Source organism: Tetrao urogallus (genome assembly GCF_951394365.1).
Source record: "Tetrao urogallus genome assembly, chromosome: 1".
NCBI lineage: Eukaryota > Metazoa > Chordata > Aves > Galliformes > Phasianidae > Tetrao > Tetrao urogallus.
The window spans coordinates 125,718,706-125,736,152 of record NC_136813.1 but is presented as its reverse complement, the minus strand read 5'-3'; the positions used below and the strand labels follow the sequence as shown (position 1 = coordinate 125,736,152).

The 17,447-nt window shown below is 37.4% G+C and overlaps 1 protein-coding gene across 1 annotated transcript in view; it reads right to left on the bottom strand.

The window, feature by feature from the left end:
- The window catches only part of SCUBE1 (signal peptide, CUB domain and EGF like domain containing 1), a gene marked incomplete at both ends in the record, with an annotated part of 198,780 nt that overhangs the window by 176,056 nt on the left and 5,277 nt on the right, over positions 1-17,447 (bottom strand). The gene's annotated exons all lie outside the window — the stretch shown is intronic.

The window sequence follows — 17,447 nt, the reverse complement described above, 5'->3', positions numbered from 1 at the left end:
AAAACATTTAATAAGCACTTGTAAGACAGATAAGACACGAGCCCATTTAATCACCGGTTGCAGGCTGTGACCGTTTAAATATTTATTTATTTATGTTATTTTTCTCTAACCACAGCTGTTATCTATCTCCTTACTTAGAGAGGACATAGATGTTCTGTGTCTGATTTCTTTCCTATTATTTTACTAATCAAAGCAATTTATTAAAAGTCATAAAGAGTAAGGATGGCCTTAAGAGGGTCACCTTCCCTTCTTGGGGAGGACTTGGACTGACTGCTTTGGGGAAAAAGCAAACCAGAGGCTTACAGGCATGCAGGCCTTCTCTGAAGAGGCAAAGGAGTACACGAACTTCTGAATTTAGCAGCTGTAAAAAAAACAGTAGATGTGTTTTTACTTATTATTTTGAAAGCTTTTGTAAGTGATCTTCAAATAATCACTTGGCATATAAAAGAAAAATTAAAGAGTCCCATGCAAAGACCCAAGATGCTAGACAAGATCAGGCCCCCAGTGCTGTTAGCAGAGCTCCACTGACCCAACTCACAGCGTTAAATGAAACAAGGCAACAGACTGTGGAAATGCAAACATTCTGCAGTAGCTGAATGTTTATAATCTACACGTACAATTGAATGATGGATGTCCATCACATTCTTTATTCATTCATAAGAAACGCAATCTCCGGAGACTCCCTTCCTTACATTTTTCTTAAATTCACTTTCCCCTTCACAGTTTCTTCTCTTTACTCTGCATTTCCCTCCTTTAAATTCTACTTCAAAGAGTTGGAGGAAAGTTTTTAGTAGCTGGAGATTTTAACACTGAAACTTCACCCCTGGGCATCTGATTTGGATGCCCATCAAACTGAGAACAGACAAAAGACTCCCAGCTTTGATTCATTCTTTCAAAAAGCCTGCAGTTTGGGACCGGTATTACTGCTTCAGAGTACCTGTACTTTACCCATGAAAGTTATCACTGAAGTATGGAGGACTACAAATTGCTTTAAAAAAATAATTTTAAAAAGGAATATGAACTGAATGCTCAGATTCTGCATGTACTTGGTGCCATTTGCTGGCCACATATGTTTATGGTGGTGTACTTAACAATCCTGGATCAGCAATGGTCAGGATATCAAACAAACATCACAGAATAGTCTTCATTTAGGACTCTGTAGAGTTCCTGACTGCTTACCTGACAAGTTTTCCTACTGCATTAACATTAGTGTCTTAAACATTTTTTGCTAAAAATTTTAGGAGTCCGAAGACTTTTGACAGCTACAGTTGTTTAATATGGAGAAAAAAAAAGAAAAAAAAAAAAGTAATTGAGTTCTTTCCCTGGGGAACAAATACATTTTCCATCTATATACCTGAGCATTATTGTTATCGTTATGCAATATTTATCATCCTAATCAGCACAGTGGGAACTGATCTAGGACCATTCCACCCCATTCATGGTTAATCAAAGCAGTTTTCTAGATAAAAACAAAAATATATCTTCCCACACTAGGTATCTTGAACTCTCGATTATAGTTTTTTCTGGGTTGACATTTTTCCTAATTGATATTTAAACAGATTGGCTACAAGTTCTTTGAACTGCAAGTGAGATACCCAAATAAAGATGGATACCTGCAGAGCACATAACATTTTAGAGTCTGTCTTTATTTAGTAGCTGCCATGCCCGACAATCTCAAGCAGAGAGATTTCCTGTTCACAAGCTGCTATGAATGTGAAACATAACATTTGACAGCATTTTTCCCACCACTTCTAAATCACAGCCATTTCCATCACAATTCCCTCTTTTAACATAACGGCAAATGTTTGCTTCCACATCTAATCCTGCAAGTTCTTGGAGATCAAATGGGGGAATATTGTCGTGTGTCTTACTGCCACAACTGGTGTGCATACATCCTAACAATAACAATTTCAGTAAATCACACTAGAATGTTACTCCTAGATCTTCATATTGAAACATTAATCTAGAAACGTTGAGGAAGATGTTTAAAAATGTGAAACTACTTGATTCATACTGACATCTTTCTGAGCACCTCCGTCATTTGCCAGTTGTTTACTTCCAGCATTCCTTTGCATTTCATTTTTAAATTTCTGTCCATTGGCAGAAGGAAACAATCCCAAGCCTCAACTCTGAATTGGATTCTCTTACTACCAGTCACTGGATGAATATTAACTTATATCCCAAGGACCTTCATGCAGGAGAACAGAAGGCAGCTATTCCCCCTTGCTTATTTCAGAGTCAGTGGCAGCTCTCATTGAGAAAATAGAAGACTTATTGATACCATATAGCTCATGCTTCATTTGTTCCTGGCAGATTAACAGCCAGGCTGAGACAGCTAAGGCCACAAGAGGTATGAGAGGCTACACAACTCACACAGTTTTCAACTTTCTTGGATTTGAGACTACGTGTTCCAGCAGAGGTGCCAATCTCTGTACAGCAAAGTTAAGTCTTCTGACAGCAGGTCTACAGTTGTAAATGATTTATTCCATAGATGCTTTAGCACTAGGTAGGTCCACATGATGGTAAAACAGCTATAATAAAGAACCTACTGAAAATAAGAATACGGGTGGTTCATCAAACTCAGTGAAACAGAAGACCCTCATATCTTAAGACTTCAGAATAAATTCACCAGGAGTAGTCTATTAATGCCTGCAACTTGACTAACTTATAATATGAATCATTTTATATTCCACTTTTCTTACAATAGTAATGGGGATTTCCTATTTTCCTTCTCTTTTCTGTAGTGCTGTGCATTGAGTGTGCTTTTTAAAAACGATTTCAGTTTTCTAGCCCAGATACAGATGCATTGTCTGTATATAATTTATGCTTTCATAAGAATGGTAAGTATTGATTTGTTTGTTTTCACGAGTCCTTGGAAGACTGAGTATACTCAGCATCTTTAGTAAAAAAATTAAGTAAAATTATTCAAGACTACAATTATTCATTATTTACTAATTAATTATTATTCAACACTACAATCAGAACTGACTACTTTATAAAATTATGTATTTGCTTCAAATACATAATTTTGCTTCAAAAGGATCTTCGAAGACTATACAGAACAAAAACAAGATCAAAGATCTTTCTTTTGAAGACCTGATACTGACTTACAAACTGCTCAAACCAGCACTCTCAGGTGCACAGATCAAATGCTTTCCACTTCTTTCAGAAGAGTTGTCACTGTTTTATTTTCAAAATAATGTTATATTAATTTAATTTTTGGATTCAAGCTTTTTATTCCTGAAACCCAGCATCACATTTTACTGATACATGCTGACATTTCTAAAATTTTATTTTAGAAGGAGCTCATCAGATAAGATGTAGGTTTTCCTTCTTAAAAGCTGTTCAGAAACAAGATTCTGTGAGCCAGAGCTCTATTTATAACCAGAGATAAAAATTAACAGAGAAAAATCTGAAAACCTGCAGCAAACAGCCTTTGTATTTTTGTTGCTTTTTTTTTTTTTTAACCTATTAATGAGGATCAATCATCTAGACACAGATCTATAGATACTGACCATCAGCACAGAGCCCATCAGCTCTTCCCATAATTACCCTTTACAGTCTTATCAAAACATTGCCTAGAATCATTGGCTTATAGAGAAGCAAGCAAGAGCAGGGGCTCTCTGAAAAGGAGCTGATGAAGCTACACACTTCTCTTTCCCTGGCACGCAGAGGTGAGGGTTAGATGAGGCCAGGGCAGGCTGTACAAACACATATTTCATAGTGAAGAAAGTCCAGGAAAAGTAGTAAGGAAGAAATTTAAAATTCAACACTGAAAAACACCACTGCTGACTGTGAATCAAATATTTTCAATCAAAAGATGTGCATGCATATGATCTTTGGACATGAAAGAAAGACACAGAAAAAGAAAGAAAAAAAGAAAGACAGACAGAAAGAAAAAGAAAAAGAAAGAAAGAGAGAAAAAAAGAAAAAAAACAAAGAGAGAGAGAGAAAGAAAGAGCAAGCAGATGCAGTAACTAGCTCTGCGAAGAAATGAATTATTTTTGCTCAGTTATTCAAATGCTCTGTACTAGAAAGCACCCAGGACTCCCAGCTCTTTGAAGGCTACTCATTGAAAAAAAGAAAAAGAAAAAAAAAAAGAAACTGAAGAAGCAGAAATAGTAACATGGACATTCATCAAATATTGAAGATGGCTTTTATTCATAGCCTGGAAATTTAGCTTTTATAAATGTATATATTCGCTTGTTACTTTGGGGAGGTTGTTAGGCAAAAAAAAACAAAGAAGGCCTAAAACTTCTGTGCAGCACACAAACAGCACTACACATTTGACAGAACATGCAATAGGAAGCCAAAGAAACATAACTGCACTGCTCTCTTCCCCAGCGGTAGAGGGATAAAAGAAAGTAAGTTGATACAAATGTTGGTTAAGTCTGGTAGAGCTACTCTCATTTAGACTATTTATTATGAAATGTCTTTTACAACAAGGCTCTTTCACTATGCACAGGTAAGAAGAAAATGTAGAAATCTCTTGACTAAAGACTGGATTAACAACTCAGTAAACAGACATTTTGTTTTTTAAGTGGACAATACATCAAAAATATAAAACTAGATTAGAGAAGTCACTTTTTAAATGCTCTTGATGAGCTCCCTATATTTCTCTTTACTCCTTCCTGTATTTCAAGATAATCTCTGTTTTAAGGCTGCATCTGATACACATTCACAGCATTTCTAATACGTAGAAACGAAGAGTCCAGGAAAGAACACATAATAACATTCTTAGTTATCCACTGAAAATAGGACACTAATTAGCTAACTCACCCATGACTAATAGAGGAGTTTACCCATCAGTAAAAGGCTCAAATTGAAATAAAGGTTTTTCAAGTGTTTATTCATGGCTCCTGGTTTAAATACCAAAATCCTGTAAAGTTAGAATCAGCATCTAGATCAAGCTTTTCAAATAATCTATTTATCTTTCAAAACTGACGTTAGTTTTTTCCTAATGAAGTCTCATTTTCAGAAAAGGGGGAAGGCCAGTCATTCTGAAGATGTGGTGAGCTGCCAAGACAAACATTAATACCTGGTTCTGTAAGGTTTTGGCCAACACAGTGGAGAGACAGTTTCTGTGATGCTCATCGTAAGTAACAGTAGGCAGGAAGCTCACAAGAGACTGGTGTATATACAATTATTTTCCAGTATACAGGCTAAACATCCATCCATAAATGAGTTTTGAAGAATACTTGTTAAAGCAAACCTAATTCATTTTCAGATTACAAGTGGAAAATGAATTAAAAAAAGAAATTGAATGAAATGTTTGGCTTGAAAAATTTCTAAATCACTAGGTGCAGATACTGGTTGCAATCATTCTTCCATGTTCAATTTTTAATAGCCTACCCTAAGCGTCAATTGTTGGCCACTGTCAGAGACCGCACATCAACCTAGACAAATCCTTTGTCTAACTCTGTCCAGCCATCTTAGATGCTAAAGATATTGAAAGATAAATACACATAGCTGTGCTGCACAGATAGGAACTGGAGTTATTTGAACCTACTGAGCTCTGAGCTCTGATTTTACCTACATACAGCAAGACAGTAGGCGTAATCCTGAAAAATGTTTAAAAGGTGTTCCGAAGATCTGACAACTAAGCAAACAAAAATGGAATTCTGGAAGGCCTGTCCATCTCCATAACTAGCACAAGTGACCTTGCTTACAAGTTCCTTGCAGGCACATTAAGGTCTAGCAGGCTTAGTGTAAATTTGAATCTGTAATTTGTATTTAGTTCATGCAAGCAGACTGCCCACAATTACTGGAACTAAAAACTATGCAATTTTTAAAACAGTATCATCACATTGTCTAGAGTGCTTTCTGAGATGGATGCTAAAATAAACAGTGAGAGCTTTTGGTTGTAGGGATATTGTTAGTTGGTTTGGGGTTTTTTTTGGATAGGAGGGTATAACTGCGCTAGACAGGTGGCAGTGTATTTTAAATTCAATTTTTTTAAAAAGTAGACCAGAAACTGGAAGGCTGAATTTCATAAGATTGAATGATTACGCTAAAAATTCCTTGTCCTGGTCAAATTCAAAGCACAATTAAGTACAGAATATTTTCCATTAATTTCAGTGGTAGTTAAACATCACATATGTCAGACTTCGGCACAGATACCATCCAACTTCACACACTCACTACACTCATGCTGCAGACGTCCACACCTGTTAGAAGAAGACTGTCATTTTCAAAGCATGATTTATCTGATCTATTCATGGCTCCATTCATACAAGGCAAACTGCATTCGGGAAGCTCCTATTTCTCTTCATCAACAACGTAGGGAAAGCAAGGCTATCATCTTAAGCATATTGGTATATACTCCTGAGATCCACACTCAGACAAATGAAATCCATCGTTTGCTTCTTGCATATACCCTTGAAATGAAAAGAAATTCTACTAGGATGCCACATGCTCAGTGAACAGGCTTTAGTTTTTGCTATAAGTTAGCCCTCATAAATAAGTGCAACATAAAGCCCATAATTAACTGCCCAAATACAATTTAAATGTTAAACCAAATGAATTACAGAATATATTATTAGACATTGCAATTAAATTCTTAGCACACCATTTAATTTGAGTGACTGACAAGCATTCACTTGAGGATGGAGGAAGGCAGGAAGTTAATATTTATACTAATTCACAAGTTCGTTTTGTGATTTGTGACCCCAGAAAACTTCTTTAACAAAGGGCAGCAACATGTTTTTAAATAACCACAGGAAAAGTAAACTCCCCACCAACCAAATAATTTTACAGCTATCAGAAGGAACAAAACCACATGGAGGACATATTTTTAATTAAATGCAATATAAGGACAATAATGGTACTCAGTCTAAGCAATCATTATCAAAAGGGCTTCAGCTTTTAAAGATAAGTCATTTCAGCATGGCTTACTGTTTTAAGCTTAAGCTGTTTCTGATTATAAAGGAGAGCTTTTAATTAAGATTAGTAAAGCCTAATTCAAGCTATAATTTGGTTCCTTTAGTTAGCAAATGTCTATTAAAACTGAGCAATTAAGGTTAAATGGTTTGAAGCATTTAAAGCACTCCCACCAGCTTGAACTATTATAATAGAAAAGACCATGTTGGTGACTAATTCAGACCAGAAGACATGTATTGCCATTAGGTTTTATAATTCCTTGTTGATTATAAAGTTTGCTAAAAAAAAACAATTGGTAAACTAGATTTTCAGTGGAACTTGATTTATTTACATGTTGTGTATTATAAAGAAAAACATAAACCACAAATCCTTTGACTTGATATATACAGTATAAAGTTTGCTCCTACTGTGGCTTTTCTCCCTTGATTTTGTATAGGTCAGTAATAAGAAATACGTATTATGCTTCCCAGCAGCCTATTCTCCCTTTTAATAGTTATGTTCATAATTAGCATAAAGGTTTTGAGGATGTATACCGTGTGGACTTCTCTAAGGTAAAAAAAAAACAACCTGTGGTTTGCATTACTTACACAAACAGCCTTTTAAAGCACTCCTACCAGACCTTTCGCCTTTCACAACTTCTTCAAAAACTGAAGTTCTTCATGCTTGGTCTCATTATTAAGATCAATTTATTCCAGTAAATTTGAGCAACATCAGCTGAGTGAACTGGAGCCCTGTGCTCCTGAGCACACAACAAGCACCCACACAAGTTTCTCTCACCCAGCAGGACACCTGTAACGCTCACATCCAAGTGGCAAACCTTTCAGACACCACCTGGAGTCTCCAGGACTCCCCACAAACACAAAGATCTTGTTTAATAAAAGAGATAGCGTGGTTCAGGCACCAGAGAGCCTTCTTCATCAAGCATGAGACATACAGAATGCACTGCGTGTAGACAGGATCATTTAGGTGGCTTCAATTACAAACACTAGGATTTTCTGCAATGAATGACAACTTCACTGGAAACATGCTGGTCCTTTCAGAAAGCACCCCCTTCAGACAGACCTCCACCCTTACGTCCAGGCTCTTCCTAGCTGAGGCAATGTACCAGGTAATCTCAGGACAAAGATTGATGCAGTCTCCCACTGCCAAGCAGGCTACAGCATCTGCCTGCTACCTTCCTTACCGATCACAAAACACTTGCCTTGAAACCTCCTACAGCTACCACCAGTGTCCAATCATAGCATCAATATTAATGGTAATGACTAAAAACCTTCTACTTTCAAGCTGTATGGGAACATGTTCTACTAACTCTGTTCTACTCGGAGACAAGCTGACAAACAACTGCACAAGTTGGAGTTCCTCAGGATACTTAAATATATTTCTGGCATAAAGAGACCATAACATTACAAAGCGTTACCTCTGCCTTACCACTACTTTTTCCTGACCTTTCTAGAATCCTTTCAGCATTATGTTTCATAGCTCCAGACAACAATAAAGGATTTCTGAATGAATACAGGCACACATGGGTATCCTTATGTGCATACACATTCACTTTGTTGCAGAAAGCCCAACAAAAACACTCAGAGATGTGCTTAAGAAACTTTTACATTAACTCAAGTTATGTGAATAAGCCTATTGCAGAAAATGGATGCAATTGCTGCTGACATTCAAAACAGATTTGTGTGTATTCTCTGTTCAGGGAACAAAACCCTGTTGGGTTTTGCTTCGTGAGACCACATGCAATACAAGCAAATGATTTTATTTTTCATGCAGTTCACACATATCCTTGAAGAGAAAGAATGTTTAAAAGATTTAAAAGAAACAGTGAAATGACGTAAAGTGCTAGAAGCACAAAGAACACAAATAATTTTTATTTAGGTTTAGAAGTGACTATTAACATAAAACTTAAGTGACAACACTTTGGATTTTATCCATGCCACAAAAAAGCAGTTTTTCCTTGTCAGCTGGGATGGTTAATCATATTATAAACAAAAATCTGAGGGAGTTGTTTTCATTGTTTAAGCCCTCAAGAGAGCTGCAATAGAAAACTTCTTCCATTCTGAAGCCATAATCTCCTTAGATCTTAAACTATTTGCATACAGAATAAGCTGCTTCCATCTTCACATAATGGAACAGTTATACCTAATGAAAAAGATGATTCCCAAACAAACCATTTTAGTCTTCAGGCTTTTATTTCAGGAAAACAGGCTGAGGATGTCTGTCTGCTCCTGCCACGTTCTCTGGCTAGCTCTTACAGGTCAAAATAGTTACAGGTCAGAGAAGCTCCAGCAGCCCACATTCTCTTAGTTATTCCTTGTACTCTGAATACATCCGCATGTTCCAGTCTGATCAGAGGTGAATTTGCTTTGCAAGGAATTCAAGCCAAGCAAAAGCCACAAGGTTCCACTTAAACAAAGCCTGGCACAACAGGCTCTGCCCTCCCATAGGCAAATAGCTCACATTTATCCCCCATAGTGAAGCAGCTTTATGGCTTTAGATCAGTCTAAAGCACAGAGCAGGCAGTACTACCTTTGTCCAGTGTGCCTGATTACACTTGGTAAAATCCATTAGCAGTAGGAAGCAGAAGCAATCAGCTCTGAGCACGTGCCTATCTGGTGCACGGTGTATCAAGAATATTACTGAGGATCAGGTGAAGTGTACCGCTACAAAAGCAACTAGAATGGTTTAAGAGAAAGTGATTGCAGGAAGGAAGAGGTGGAAATAAGCACTTTGATAGTTTTAATCTGTAGACAGGTGGGAATATTTAAGAAAAACGTGAATTTCTGAATAAACTCAGAATTTGGTACTTCATAGTAAAAATTAAAGGAATATCTCCAAATAATGGTTGTTACGGAGTTTTAAGTTTAGCAAACAGAGGAAAAATGCAAAAAGAATAAAAGCGTAACTCTACTCAGCAAAATTCATGAACATCGCTAGAGATATCAAGTCAGATACATTTCCTCCTGCACACATGCTGCCAAAAAAACTTAAATGTGTATTACCCATACTCCTCATACAGGATAACCCATTTCAGGCATGTCTTCTCTGTGACAGGTGAGACTACTTGCTTCAACAGCAAGTATTTGGAAGCTGCAGCTTCCAAATAACAAAGTTAGGACAAAAGAAGTCTAGTGAATTTTTCTTCTGACAGCAGCAAGAACTTGAATGCACAGCAGTTACGTATTGTCAGCAATTATAGGTACAGAAAACAACTACTTCTGTAGTGGTTCCCATTCTCTGGTCCCTGAAGTACGTTCTTCATAGGTTGCTCTGAAAAATAATGTCTCCTGTTTATTTTCATGGATACCACATCAGATACAAAGAGCATAACACTGTATGGTAAAGCAAATGCTCAGCTACAAAACACTATTTTTCAACATAGTCACCACGTTTAGCTATGCCTTTTCACCAGCAATGAACAAGATCTGCACGCCACACTTCCAAAAACCTGTGCTTGCAAAGGTAATCCACTGTCACTGTCACCACTCCTGAAACACATCACCCACCACCTCACTGTTTGTTCTCCACAAACATTCAGCAAACCTTGGTGAATGTCAGTGGGTGACATTTTTTCCCACATGGAGGTATTCAGTGACACGTCTTTGCTTCATCCATACTACTATAGCAGACACTGTTTTGCCAGACTGCCCCTCTGCCACCATCTGTCACACAGCAACAAAATATAACGGAATATTTGTGGGAAGGTTCAACCTCTACTGCCATTCCACCAACATCCATCTGTGGGCCAACGTAATAAAACAGGAGGTGTAACCTTTGGAGCCACCCTTGTACATCAGAATCCTCTCCAGAACAATAACAAACAGCAAATCATTATTACGCATCACTCCCTTTTTTTTTTTTTTTTTCCTCAAGTGTTGATGTTTCGTGAGCTTGGTGCTTTATTAAAAATAACATCAGAGTGCTTCATGCAAACTAACGCATGGGAACAACGGTCCAAAGCACCTGCAAAACAAAGGTCTCACATTAGCTTATTAAATGATCCAAGGACTTGTTTTTTCCTTTTCTTTTTACACTGAAGGAAAAACTGTGATACTTCACAGCTGCAGAAGATGGGCACTGCACTAAGCAAAATAAGATGGTATCATCAATTTAACAAAGCACTTAAAGAGAATTACTTTTAAGGGTAACATCTACTTAAGATTAAACACATACTGAACTGAAGTACTCTGAACATTCAAAGCATTCAACAAAATGGCTCATCAAACTGCGAAGTAAATGTAAATGAATCTGATGAGTATCTTAAATGTGTAGGAAAGCCTTGAAGGAGGCTGACAAACTTCTTCTGTTTCTTATCTTACAGCTCGCTTCATGTCTGTGCCTCAGGAAGATCATAGCACAGATCCTCCCAAAAGCTACATTAAAGGCACATGCAATATAAAGACGTGATCTGAGCTTCAGCAAGGGCAGATTGTGCCTTACCAATATACTGACCTTGTATGATGGAGTGACAGCAGTAGGGAACTGATGTCATCTATATGGATTTGTGCAAGGTCTTTGACATGGTCCCACACCACATCCTTATCTCTAACTTTGAGAGAGATGGATTTGAAGGGTGGACTATTAAGAGGATAAGGAAATGACTGCATAGTTGTAGTTAGAGAGTTGTGGTCAACAGATCTATATCTGGATGGAGGCTGGTGATGAACTCTCCAGCCTTTTGTTCCAGCCTATATAGCACAGTTCATTGTCAGTGTAGAATTGCTTATGATGCCATACTGTAATCCTTTTTCTTTTTTTCTTTTTTTCCCCACTTTTTATTGCTTCAGTCATATTCTTCACAGTATAGCCCCACATCAAGTGACTGTTCAAAAAAGCACAATCAAGTGAACAGGAAATCCCTAATCCAGTATGTTGGGAAGGCATGGTATTATTCCTTTTCCCAACCAAATGTACACACAACTTCCCTGCCTTATTTTCCTCCATTCCAGGGCTACCTGAGGCTAGGCAAGACTTTCCCTGTTGTTATGGCTCCCATTCTGGTCCAAAATAGGGTTAAGCTAACACCATGCATACACATACTGTACTCACCATCATCTTCCACAGGCACAGAGACTGCATCCACCACCTGCAATTCCTATTGCCTCTACAGTGCCCTAGTGGTAACAGAGTAGATGCTACCTGACTCAGATGCAGAGGAAACAAAATCCACATTAGTGGAGTGTATTTGAGTAAAGATTAGAAAAGCAGCAGAAAATCAATTTCCCCACTCTTACCATTTGATCAAAGGTTCCCTGACCATCTCTTTTATCAGTGTAAGTTCAGACTCACAAGAATGTGCATTTTGGTACTGAGATAGACATACATGCAAATAGTCCCTCAAATCAAACAAAAGTTTATAAATCCATGATTTTGTGAAACGATAGCAAAATGCCAAACAATTATGTCTTTCCAGTCATGAGAAAAGAACCTTTGTGGGCAATGGGAACAGCTGGGATATGTGAACTCAGAGCTGGCAGCATGGGCCAAAAAAAGCCCATGTAGAAAATGAAGAAAAAGGGAAAACTGAGCTGTTGGTAGCTGTTTTGACTTGAAGGTGACTCAAGAAAGAGAGAAGACCAAAGGCCCAGAGATCTTGGTATGGGATAAAACTGCAAGGTAAGAGTACATCACAAACAAAGGTGCAGGTATGAAAATACAGAAAAGTAAAGAGAACCAGCAAAATCAAGGAAAACAAGGCAGTGGGTGACAGATACATAAAGAATGAGGACAAAAGACATACCAACTCTTCTATATTGATATTATATACATCCAATTTATTCATCGTTATTTCTGGCAAAAAATTGACACAGCATATTTGTTGGAAAGGAGAAGTTCCTGTTAAATTTAAGTTTATACCACTATCAGAGGCCTCCCTGGGTTGTACAGCTCAGCAACTGCTGAGAGTGATGAAATTTTATAAATATCTTTAAGTTCCCAGAGTACTCAGACCATCCAGCAGACAGAGAGCTTATCAACTATTTAGAGAAGTGCCCCTGGAAAAAAGAAACATATCTTTTTCAAAATCAAGAATTACATGTAATTCTTCTGAAGAATTCAGCCATATTTCTAGCTGCATGGTATTTGTTTATGCAAAATATAGTGATATTTGTATCCAAAAAGCATTTCTAGAAGGAAAAAAAAAGAAAAAAAAAGTAGCAAATGTTCTTTTCCTAACTAAAAATGGAAGATTTCCAAACTGGACCACCGGGGGAGCTGTTCACTAAAGCGGTATTATGGGCTGCCAGAAAAGAGTTCTGAGAGGTAGGACAGGCCAGGGAATAAAGGGAGAAAACAAGAGCGCGTGTGACACATGGAGACAGATGGCATGGTGAGAAGTTAAACAGGTCGTGCCATCACAGCGAAGGGCTTTATTGGTTAAACTGCTAAACTAAATCAGAAAAACAAATCAATCTGAAAGGAAAAAAAATAATCCAAGGCTCAACCCCGGCCAAAACAAGAGCCCTATTCAAGGAAAAGAGAAAGACTGAAGGAGAAAGGAAGAGTTACCATAAGCTGTTAATTCACTTAGGCTGCAATAAAACTCTGTTTTATTACACAGTGTTCTCAGGAGTATTTTCTTGCTTGCTACCTCATCCCCTAAGAAACTCCATTCCCTACAGTAATTCAGGAAACTGGCAAGCTGGGAATCAAGTATTAAATGGTACAAGACCAAAAAAAGAAAAGGAGCACAGATACAGAAGACCTCAGAAATGGATACTGGGAGATGCTTTTATCAGTCTAAAGCAGTGCATCAAGTTATCCAGTCAAATGAGTACACAATTACTGAGAGAAAAAATATTTAGTTACTAGCTCAAATCAAAGAAGCTGGTTTACATTCTCCCCTACTCTTTGACAACATGTAGTTCTTCATTTTAGAAGCTGCTTTCAATGAACTCAGCACAAAAGCTCATACAGAGCAAAGTTACTCTCTGTGCGAGTGCAATAGGGAAGATCTGATGCTGAAATAAACATCACCACAAAACTGGAAGGTGGCTTTGAGCTTACATAGGCTGCTGCAAGTCAACGGGATAAAAAACACATCACAGGCTTCTAGAACGAGATTGCATCAAGACAACATATCCATTCTAGGAGGGCGATGTGAATTAATGTTAATGCTAGCATTAAGGTATTATAGCTCAAAAACTAGAAAGCACGGCAGATTTGACACCTAATGTTACCGATGGACCTAAAGAATACTGCGCAACCTGTTCAAAAGTAATTAGTTTAGTGTGAAAGACTCAAGTACTAAACAGACATCAAGTCACAAAATGGTTATACAAAACATGATCAAATTTGCATAATGATATAAATCAAGCATGAAACAATATTTAGGAATAACACACGCCATATTCCTGCAGCTTTTCAGAACAAGCAAAGGATGAGGAAAAACAAAAAAACCTTTGTCTTTCCAACATATATAGTGGGATATTACTAATGGATATTACCAGTGCCATTATCTGACCAAACCAGCTTCACAGAGCATCTACTTACAAGCAGTGAGACTATGAATGTAGTGCTAATATTCAATCTGTAATGTGTCGATATTTTCACAATCGTAGAAGACGACCATTTCTTGAAGGAATAAATTCACCTTCTGTTGCAATTAGTGCCAATCAATCAGAAAGAAATCACTGATGCTGCCTCATTGAGTAGCATCACTGTTATTCCACTGAGTGATGCAAGAGATAACGCAAGCCTAAGCCCGCTATAGTGCAGGCCTTGAGTAGCATTGGTTTTAGAAACTGAAAGACAAGAAACAATGTTATTAACTTCCCATGGGTTCACTGCTAAAGAAGATCCACTTAAGAAAGAATTGCTGAGAGTGAATTGATGGAACATGCAGCACTTAAAAAAAAAAAAAAATAAATAAATAAAGGGATCATTGAAGGACATCCAGAGGCCCATGCTTACTTACCCCTCCAGATAGGAGGAAGTTTCAGAGCAAGAGACTGTACTGAAAGCTCATAAAAGAGCTCTGAAGTGCTCTGTGCTACTGCCAGGCTGATTCAGATGAGCTTTGTGACAGTATTTGGATTCATCTTTGAAGAGCAAAAGAAAAATATAATAGATATCCAAAAGACTAAAGTACAGTTAAAATCCAATGAGTGAGACCAGCTTTTTAAGATAGATAAAAAGAGCAAACAAGATCAAAATTGTAAGAACAATACTAAGTCAAATCTGGAGAAACAACCATTAGTATTCAAATAAGAGTGATGAGGAAATACATTTTACATATGTTTTCCCCATTGCTAAGATTTGTTTGCTAAGAAATGTCTAATTCCTTAGAAATAGATCGAACAAATGAGGTATAAGAAGAAATTTGGTCTCTCACCCACAGCATTATTGAAGATGATAAGATTTTATCTATATTTTTTCAGATTCTTTATAAATGGAATTAACTACTCACATTAAGCTTTAGCGTATCGCTGTGCACACCACAAGTAGATTAAATTCCGGCTGCACCTTCAGCATGAAAACAGAGTTGAGTGTGACAGTCTCAAAAATCTCAAACATTTACTCAAATAAAAAATTCACTGCCCTGTGGTTTCTACTATCTTAGAATTACTATTTCCAAAGATGGCCTTTAGTTATCAATTTTGAGATAACCTTTACAGTATTCCCTGCTCTTCTGTCTGCAACAACAGATTGTGTCAAAGCCAACACCAAGTGTCACAGAATATTACTGGAAATGGTAAGACCTAGATATCTAAACATAAGTTTTTCCACTCATCCAATTTTTCCACTCATCGAGTACTTCCTGTGTGCATAGATGAACATTAGGATGTATGGCAGTAGTTTCAGTGAGCAATGTGTCAGCCCCAGATGTGGAGGAGCATTGCTTAGCTGCACATTTCCCCAGAAGATTCCTTCAGCCCTCAGATGAACCCACGTGTTCAGAATGGACAATGAATACATATTACCAAATACATGTGTGCCCTGAAATGTGAGCTCCTATCATCAGAGTAAACAAGAGTAACAGCTCCCTTTGCAGATTACCATGACCTGTTCACCTGGAATGACTACTTACAGTAGGAAAGGGACTCGAAATATATCAACATATAACAAACATACATGACTACAACTGTACAGGCATACCCCACTATCAATCACACAGTATAATGCTGTTAGCAAAAATCTCCAACACAAGCAGAGAGCTAAAAATCAGCCTCTTGAGGCAGACCCTCACAAGATGTTTTGTCATGGTAGACATATTGCCCTAAGCGAGAAGCCCATCAGCAACACCATGAAACTTCATGATGGAGAAGGATAGTTGAAAGATTCCATTTGGTGAGTGAACTCTTCTGTGCAGAGTTCAAGAAGACGACAACCGTGTAAAATCGAGTACAATAACTGAAGAATAATTACACTGGTACTATGGAAGATAGCAGAAAAAGCATAATGAGAAATACTCAATACTTTTTTTCGGTTTTGCAGTTTTGCAACCCAGAAGCAAAAGGTCCCAGTAAACATCTTCAGGAAAAAAAAAAAATAAAAAATCACACCCACCCAATCATTTTCTCTATGTAAAGGGTCCCCCATCTATAAGATATCATCCAAAAGAGAAAGAAACTGCAACTAGAACAACCCACTGAAATCATCATCAGTATGCTGAAGGGAAAAAAAAGAATTAAAATAGAGATCCAGCACAACCCATTAACTGTATATAAAATATCCAGATAAAAAAAATCATACAGCTTTTTAACCACTAATTGCATGAGGATTTGGTTCAGCTTCATCTGACTAGTGGGAGCAAAAAATTAACCAGGTTTGAGAGCTAAGTCCTCTCATAGATTGTTCAACAATAAAGCAACCTACAACAGCAAACACGTAACAATGGCATCAGGGTTTGAAATCCCTTTGAATTTTCTGGATTTTTCCATTGTTTTGACATAATATTGCAGCTAACAACTTCAGTGAGATACTCACTGGAGTGGAGACCAAAAGTTAAAACAGAGAAGATAAGGCCACTGTGTTTGAGATATTGACTAAAGCCTTAACAAAGAAGATGCCCAAAGGTAACAGTAGATCTGTCAGTGCCACAGACACTAAATTAGTTTCAGTTTATATGACATAGATTCTGTATGTTGAATAAAAACAAGCAAGTGGAAGTAAACTGTTTTTTTAAAGATTACCTGGGCTGGACACACTATTCTGTTCCATGGAAATGCCAACTGGAGAATTTGTGGTCAAATTCTGTGGTAATATTTATATATTATACGATATGGGGAAATATTATTATGGCAATGCTGACCACACAGCTTGACAAAAGCACAGCAGATAGGGCATTAAAAATAAAATAAAATAAAATTAAAAATCACAAGTGTAACCTGAAATCTACAAAGGGAAGTGAGAAACAGGACACAAGAGGAATTAGCAACTCTTCTGTCAAGACAAACAACTGCAGAAAGAAACTTGTCAGATGGATCAAGCAGATGAGGCTACCTATCACAACACTCCCCTCCAGAAAAAGAAAAAAATAAAAATAAAAAGATAGGGTAGACCTGGGAACTAAAAAATCATCCTTAATTATCAGAAAATCTGGAAAAACCCAGTCCAAAGATACTCTG